General features: G+C 36.2%; 1 long non-coding RNA gene across 1 annotated transcript; it reads right to left on the reverse strand.

Annotated features, from left to right (window-relative positions):
- Positions 1 to 1102: 1102 nt before the first annotated feature.
- Positions 1103 to 2039, reverse strand: LOC147930529 (uncharacterized). Its single transcript, XR_015573830.1, has 2 exons — positions 1880 to 2039; positions 1103 to 1796 (listed from the first exon to the last, which is right to left on the reverse strand). It is a non-coding gene; the product is annotated as an uncharacterized LOC147930529 (long non-coding RNA).
- Between the last annotated feature and the right edge of the window lie 5178 nt (positions 2040 to 7217).

Genomic DNA, 7217 nt, shown 5'->3' on the forward strand with positions numbered 1-7217 from the left:
CAAAATCCAAAGAAAAGAAAGAAGAAAAAAACCAAAGGACATAGTCAGAAAGAGAGAAATAAAAACGGGTAAAAACCTGAAAAAACCGGCATCTATTTTGTATTTGGACGTTTAATACCTTGTATTTTTTTATTGGAAGAAAAATACCTTGTTTATTTAAATTTGCCATAAAAAATATTCGTTTATATAATTATTAGTAGATTCATATTTACGGGTTAACGGACGTTTATAAACGTGACATAACCATGTAAGAGTGTTAAATTTTGACCCCATGTTTCTAAGTAATATATATGATTTGTTTACACTACATAATTAGTTGTATTAATTGTTGTGGTCTGGTGGTAATAATTTTAATACTCTGCTCTAAGGTTCTGGGTTCGACACCCAAGACATACCCTTTTTCAATTTTTTTTTGTTTTCTTTTTCTTTGAGCCACCAGCTCCATTAATAACAACAACAGCTCTGAGTTTCTCTACTTAGGAACAATGGTAAATCGAAAAACAGTCTCTTAGAAAACGAAGCAACACTGGATCGACGAGTTTAAGAAAACTCAAATCAAGAAGCAAATATATATATTAGATTTTAACCCGCGGTACACCGCGGAACAATTATTTTTGTAACTAAGAATAAAATTTCTATTTCTATTTGTTTGTTATATTTATTTGTTTTATTTAGTGTTTGAGATTATATTTGATTTGTTGATTATTAGAAAATAATAAAGAAATTAAATGCATATAAGCTATTATATGTTTGCACAAAACAAAAGAAGCTATTATCTAACTAAGTCATAGTTTTGCTAATAATTTAATTATTTTTCATATAATTTTAGTTAAATAAACTTGATTTGATGTTAAATATTTATAGTGTTAACCAAATAATAAATGAGAAATTAACCCGTATTTAGGATCAAATTAATGATACTTTAAATTTATACTAATGTCCACCATATCACCACATTCTATAATATTTTAATCTTTTTATAAGTTTACATATTCATATTTTAAAAAAGAAATATTAAGTTTATATCTGTATATATTTGAAAATATAAAAGTTTAATGTTTTTTATAGAACTAAATAGTCAAATTAAAGCAGTTGACAATCAAATAATAAATTACCAAATGAATATGATAAATGTAATTAAACAACCATACTTGTAGTTTATAAGAAAAATAAAATAACAATGCTGAGTGAAATACATAAATAAGATTAGAAAACCTGAAAAATTAAGAAAAAAAAGTTTAAAAAAAAAGTTATAGTCAAAAACGAAAATAGAGCATCATTTATATTATCACCATCCTCTTTTTGTCGTCATATCTTTTCTTCATTTTTTCTGATTCATGTTTCCTTCACATAGAATACTACTTTCCTTTTCTGCCCATGATTCATCTCTCTCCAACCTTTTCTCTTTTTCTTCTTATTCAACGGAGAAGCAAGAAGCTTATGGGTCCAAATCTTATAATTATTTCGTTTTTAATAAGAGAAGAGTAAAGGAATTGACAAAATCGAGAAGGCCAAGAAAAATATCGAATGCAAAAACTGAAATAAAAACATAACGTAAGTTTGAGGTCTTTAGTTAAACAAAATCACATTTGCTACATATTAAGAAATCCGAAATGATATATGTGATTGCTATATAAATAAATAAATATAAAGACAACTGAAACAAAATGGACTTTTAAGATTACTAATCAAATGGTACTTTTTAGAAGGTTGGATGAGCCTTCATTTCCCTTATGTAACTGATTTGCAAAGAGCAAAACATTATCCTTTCTGATAGGATCATGATTCTTTGTTTTCTACAACAACAATAAAAAAAGTAAAGTTAGTAAAAAGTTATAAATTCACAATCGTTATAACTTATAACTATATTGATACATACTCTTTTGTTGGCTAGGATCATCTCGAATGTCTGACCAGACTTTTGCGGATATTGGCTTCCACATATGTAACTTTACCTTACTTGAATGAACCTAACGGTTTTTTAAAGTTTAAAGTCACATAGGTAAGCAGCTATTTTTGTTTATAGAACTTTTGGTCGTGGTTTTCCTCTTGGAAATGAAATGGATATATATAGAGGACATATAAGATTAGGTTTAGCTGCCAAACATTTTAGAATAATCTTTGTGAGCAAGCAAAATCTTTTTGAATTAATTATAATTGGCTAGAATTAGAGTGGTTATGGAATTAGATACAAAAATTTATGAAATAAGATACTCCTACATATGAATATATTATGTGAATCGGAATATGCTATTAATTAAGTTTTTTTGCCAATATTGGTTTTAAGAGGGGAAAAACTGGGTTCTCGATTTAGGAAGTTTATTAATTGCTGAAAGAATTATGGAGATTGTAGAGTTTTGTTTTGGAAAAATCGGTTCTATCATTCATATTTGAGAGATTATTGCAAAGTTATAGATATTTTGGAGATTTTATGGCAATAAAACTTTAATGGATATAATTTTTTTTGGAAAAGTCAGAAATATTAGAGATATATTGTTGAGATTTTATGGCAATAAATTTAATGATGTTGGTCGATTTTAGTAATTTTAGTAATTGGGGGTTTGAGCATTTTGTAAGGGATTAAGATTGTAATTTTTTTTTAAATAACTATAACTAAAAGGGCATAACACAAAATGTAATTAAAAAATGTATATATAGATATATATATATATATATATATATATATATATGTGATTAAGAGGCTGATATAATTCACGGTGTCAGGAGAAGAACACAGATTCAAGAAACAATAATTGTTTCCGAAGAATTTGTATCGATTAGGAAGAATGAGATATGTAACAGACAGGTTGTATCTTTGGTCTCTAATGAAGTAAGCATATCTTACTTCTATCAGAGCAAATTTATCTGGATTGTTAGTTCAGAAAGATGGTAACATGATGCATAGGAAGTTGTTGTTCCAAATCAAGTTTGGTAATTCCTCAAAGTTTGGTGATGCTTTGGATGTGTGCAGACAACAATATAGAGGAACAGCTTATTTTTGGTCTTCCATAAAGCACAAGTGGAAATCTAAGCCAATTACAAACAGTTTCAAACTTGGGACAATGTACCAGCAAAAGAGACAGACACAATCTCCTTGTAATCCTGGGAAGTTACATACATTGTGTAAGGTATGAATCAGATTGCTTTTCTAGAAAAACTGAGAAAAACTCTCTGAATTACATTGAAACAAAGTTTGGTTCTTTATAAGAACCTTACAAACATGAACTCCGAAATAGACGCAACTAAACAAACTAAGCTCGTGTCCTACAAACCTGGACTACGACTTATTCAAATTGAACCATTCAAACTTAATAAAACAACCTTAAAGACACGTTTTATTCTTCAATTCTTCCTCTAAACTGGAACCTCTCCCTCCAGTTTACTCCTTCTCACAACACACTCCCATTCTTCTTCTCAGCTTCTCGAACACATTAAGTTTCACAGCCTTAGTCATGATATCAGAAACTTGTTCCTGAGTTACTCAGGCTGAGTAGTAAAGTAATCCATCTTGATGACTCCCTCATTCACCAATTCACGCAAGAAGTGAAATCTTACATGAATGTGTTTGCTCCCACCATGTAGCACCGGATTCTTGGACAGTTTGATGGTGGAACTATTGTCGCATAACAGAACCATACCTTCTCCTTGAGCAGACCCAATTTCCTCAAGTATGTTCCTTAGCCATACTGCATGACACGCCCCATAAGCTGCTGCAACGAACTTTGCTTCAGTGGTAGAAAAAGTCACTATAGGTTGCTTCTTTGATGCCCATGAGACAGCTCCTCCACCAAGCATAAAGACATACCCTGAAGTGCTTTTCCGATCATCAACATCTCCTGCATAATCACTATCCATGAAGCCAACAAGTTCTTGCCCTTCTCCTTGCTTGTACCGAATACCATATTGTGTGGTTCCTTGTACATATCTCAATATCCTCTTTGCAGCTAGCATATGTTGCTTGTTGGGTGTCTCCATGTAACGACTGACCAAATTTACAGAAAATATTAAATCTGGTCTGGTAGCTGTTAAGTATCTCAGACTTCCCACAAGCTGTTTAAATGTTGTGGGATCAACAGCTTCTCCACCTCCCTCTTTTTACAATTTGCTTCCAGGTACTATGGGATTCTTCACGGCATTGCAGCTCTCCATCCCATACTTCACCAACAGTTCTTCAGCGTATTTCTGTTGACTGATAAAGATGCCCCACTCATCTTGAACAACTTCGACACCCAGAAAATACTTCATCTTTCCCAGATCAGTCATGGAGAACTCTCTCATCATCGAACTCTTGAACTCTTCTAGCATTGTAGGTGAATTTCCTATGTAGATAAGATCATCCACATACAAGCTTACTATTAAGATGTTACCTTCTTACCTCTTCAAAAAGAGTGTGTGTTCACAATAGGCTTTCTCAAACTTCTCCTTTAGAAATTAGCTCTCGATCCGACTATACCAAGCTCTTGGTGCTTGTTTGAGCCCGTACAATGCTTTCCTCAGCTTGTATACTTTACTGGATTCCTCTTCGACTACAAACCCCTTTGGCTGTTCCACATAGACCTCTTCATCCAGCTCTCCTTGTAGAAAAGCACTTTTCACATCAAGCTGAAACACTCTCCAATTCTTCTCCGCAGCTAGAGTAAGAATTGATCTGATTGTATCCCATCGAGCAACCGGTGCAAAGACCTCATGAAAATCAACTCCAAACCTCTGATGATACCCTTTAGCCACCAATCTTGCCTTGAATTTATCTACCTCTCCTTTCTCATTGAACTTTGTTTTATACACCCATTTGAATCCGATTACTTTTGCTCCATGAGGTAAATTCATCAGCTCCTAAGTGTTGTTTTCTTCAATGGCTTTGATTTCAGCTTCCATGGCTTTTCTCCAAACGTCTTGCTGCACTGCATCCTCAAAACGATCAGGATCATCAGACGCAATGAACATGGGTAAGATACTGTCATCTTCTTCTGTAACCACAAACCTTGCATTTCCTGTGACATAGTCTTTCATCCACACATGTGCTTGGCGACTTCGTTTTGTTCTGGGAGCTATTGGTGTTTGATCGGGACTGGTTTGTTGAGTCTCCACTTCTCCACCCTCTTCTTCTTCATTTTTTTCTGGTGAACGTGGTGGCTCAGTTGCTTCATTCTCATTTTTTGCACCCACTGTTTCTTCTCTCTCTGTTTCCGTTACTAGCTCATTACTCTGTATCTCATCATCCCAACTCCAACCTCTAGTTTCATCGAAGTGAACATCTCTACTAATCACTATCTTATTCGTTGCAGGATTGTAGAGACGATACGCCTTTGATTCCTTGCTCAAACCAAACATCACACATTTCACACTCTCTCGTCAAGTTTGATCCTACGTTCGTACGACACCAAAGCATAAGCAACACACCCAAAAAAATTTAGATGCCCCACTGATGGTTTGTGTTGGCTCCACATCTCCTCATATGTGATGTCACCTAATGCTGCTGATGGACTTCTGTTCAAGATGTGAACCGCATACTGGACCGCTTCTGCCCAAAATCTCCTTGGTACCGACATTTCCAGTAGCATACACCTTGTCATATTCATGACATTCCTGTTTTTTCTTTCTGCAACCCCGTGTTGCTGTGGTGTATAAGCAGCAGTGAGTTGACGTTTGATTCCACTCTCCTTACAGTAATCCTCAAACATCTTTGAGTTGAATTCTCCACCTCTGTCTGTTCTTAGAGACACCAAAGGCTGTCCCAACTCCCTCTCTGCCCCTGCTTTAAACTTCTTGAAGCACTGCAGAGCTTCCGATTTTGCTGACAAGAGAAATGTCCAGCACTTTCTGCTATAATCATCAATAAAATTGATAATATACCTCTTTCCACTCTCTGACACTGGTGAGATAGGACCACATATGTCGTTGTGAACCAACTGCAGTGGCCATGTTGCTCTCCAATCACTCGTCTTTGGAATTCTGTCACGGTTCTGCTTCCCCTTTAGACAGACATCGCAGGTGGATTCAGCTTCTTCGAGATTTGCAACTGATAGTCCATTCACCATCTCCTTTTCTGCTAATGTCTTTAAACCTCTGTAGTTAAGATGACCAAATCTTTTTTGCCACAGTTGTTCTGTTTTCTCCATCACTTGAAGACACTTGCGTTCTTCCACCTCTCTTCCCATTCTCACTGTGGCATGAACCACGAACATCCTGTTTTTGGTCATGGTTGAGTACATCACCATAGTTATCTGCTCCTTGTGTGCCAGATCTCACATACATCATCTTCAAAGATCACTCTAAGCCCCTTCTGCTGCAATTGTCCCAAGCTGAGCAAATTGTTTCTTAAGCCTGGTACATAGTAGATGGAGGTGATCACTTTGACGGTTCCATTTATCTCCAGTCGCAAGCTTTCCTTTCCTTCTACTATCATTCTTCTATCGTCACCAAGTTTGACATTCTGCCTAAAGGTGCCATCAAACTCACTGAACCACTCCTTTGTCCCACACATATGATTATTGTATCCATAATCTAGGAACCATATCTGTTCCTAATCCTCCATGTCGACATACGACATCAGCACCATGTCTTCCTCTAACTCTGCATAGTTAGCTTCTTTGTCCCATTCTGGACATTCTGACTTGTAATGTCCCTTCTTGTGACATTTGTAGCATTCAACCATCTCCCTTGAGGTGACTCCACGCCCTCTTCCTTGGTAAAAGCCACGACCTCGACCTCGGTTTGGTGAACCGCTTCTACCTCTGCCATAGCTTGGCCTCCATTGAGCTTCCACCTTAAGCGCATGCTCTTCTCCTCTAAGCCTGCTTAAGTTCTGCTCGTGTACCATCATGGAACTTTGCAGTCCATCTACCGTCATCATCTTGATGTCATTGGACTCTTCTATGGCACACACAACATAGGTGAACTTCTCTACCAGAGTTCTTAGGATCTTCTCCACCACCTTCGGATCTGGCATGTCTTCTCCCAAATTTCTCATGTTGTTGGCAACCTCCATCACCCTTGAGAAATAACCGTTGATGGTCTCACCATTCTTCATCTCAAGAACCTCAAACTCTCTGCGCAGCCTCTGCAGTTGTGCGCTTTGAACCCTGTCATTGCCTTGAAACTTCCTCTTCATCGACTCCCACAGATCCTTGGATGTCTCCTTCTTGAGAATTTTCTTGAGGATCGTCTTGTCGATGGACGCAAACAGGTAGTTTTTCATATTGTGGTCTGTAACAGTC

The sequence above is a fragment of the Camelina sativa genome, chromosome 12 (genome assembly GCF_030686135.1).
Source record: "Camelina sativa cultivar CO46 ecotype springtype chromosome 12, ASM3068613v1".
Taxonomy (NCBI): domain Eukaryota; kingdom Viridiplantae; phylum Streptophyta; class Magnoliopsida; order Brassicales; family Brassicaceae; genus Camelina; species Camelina sativa.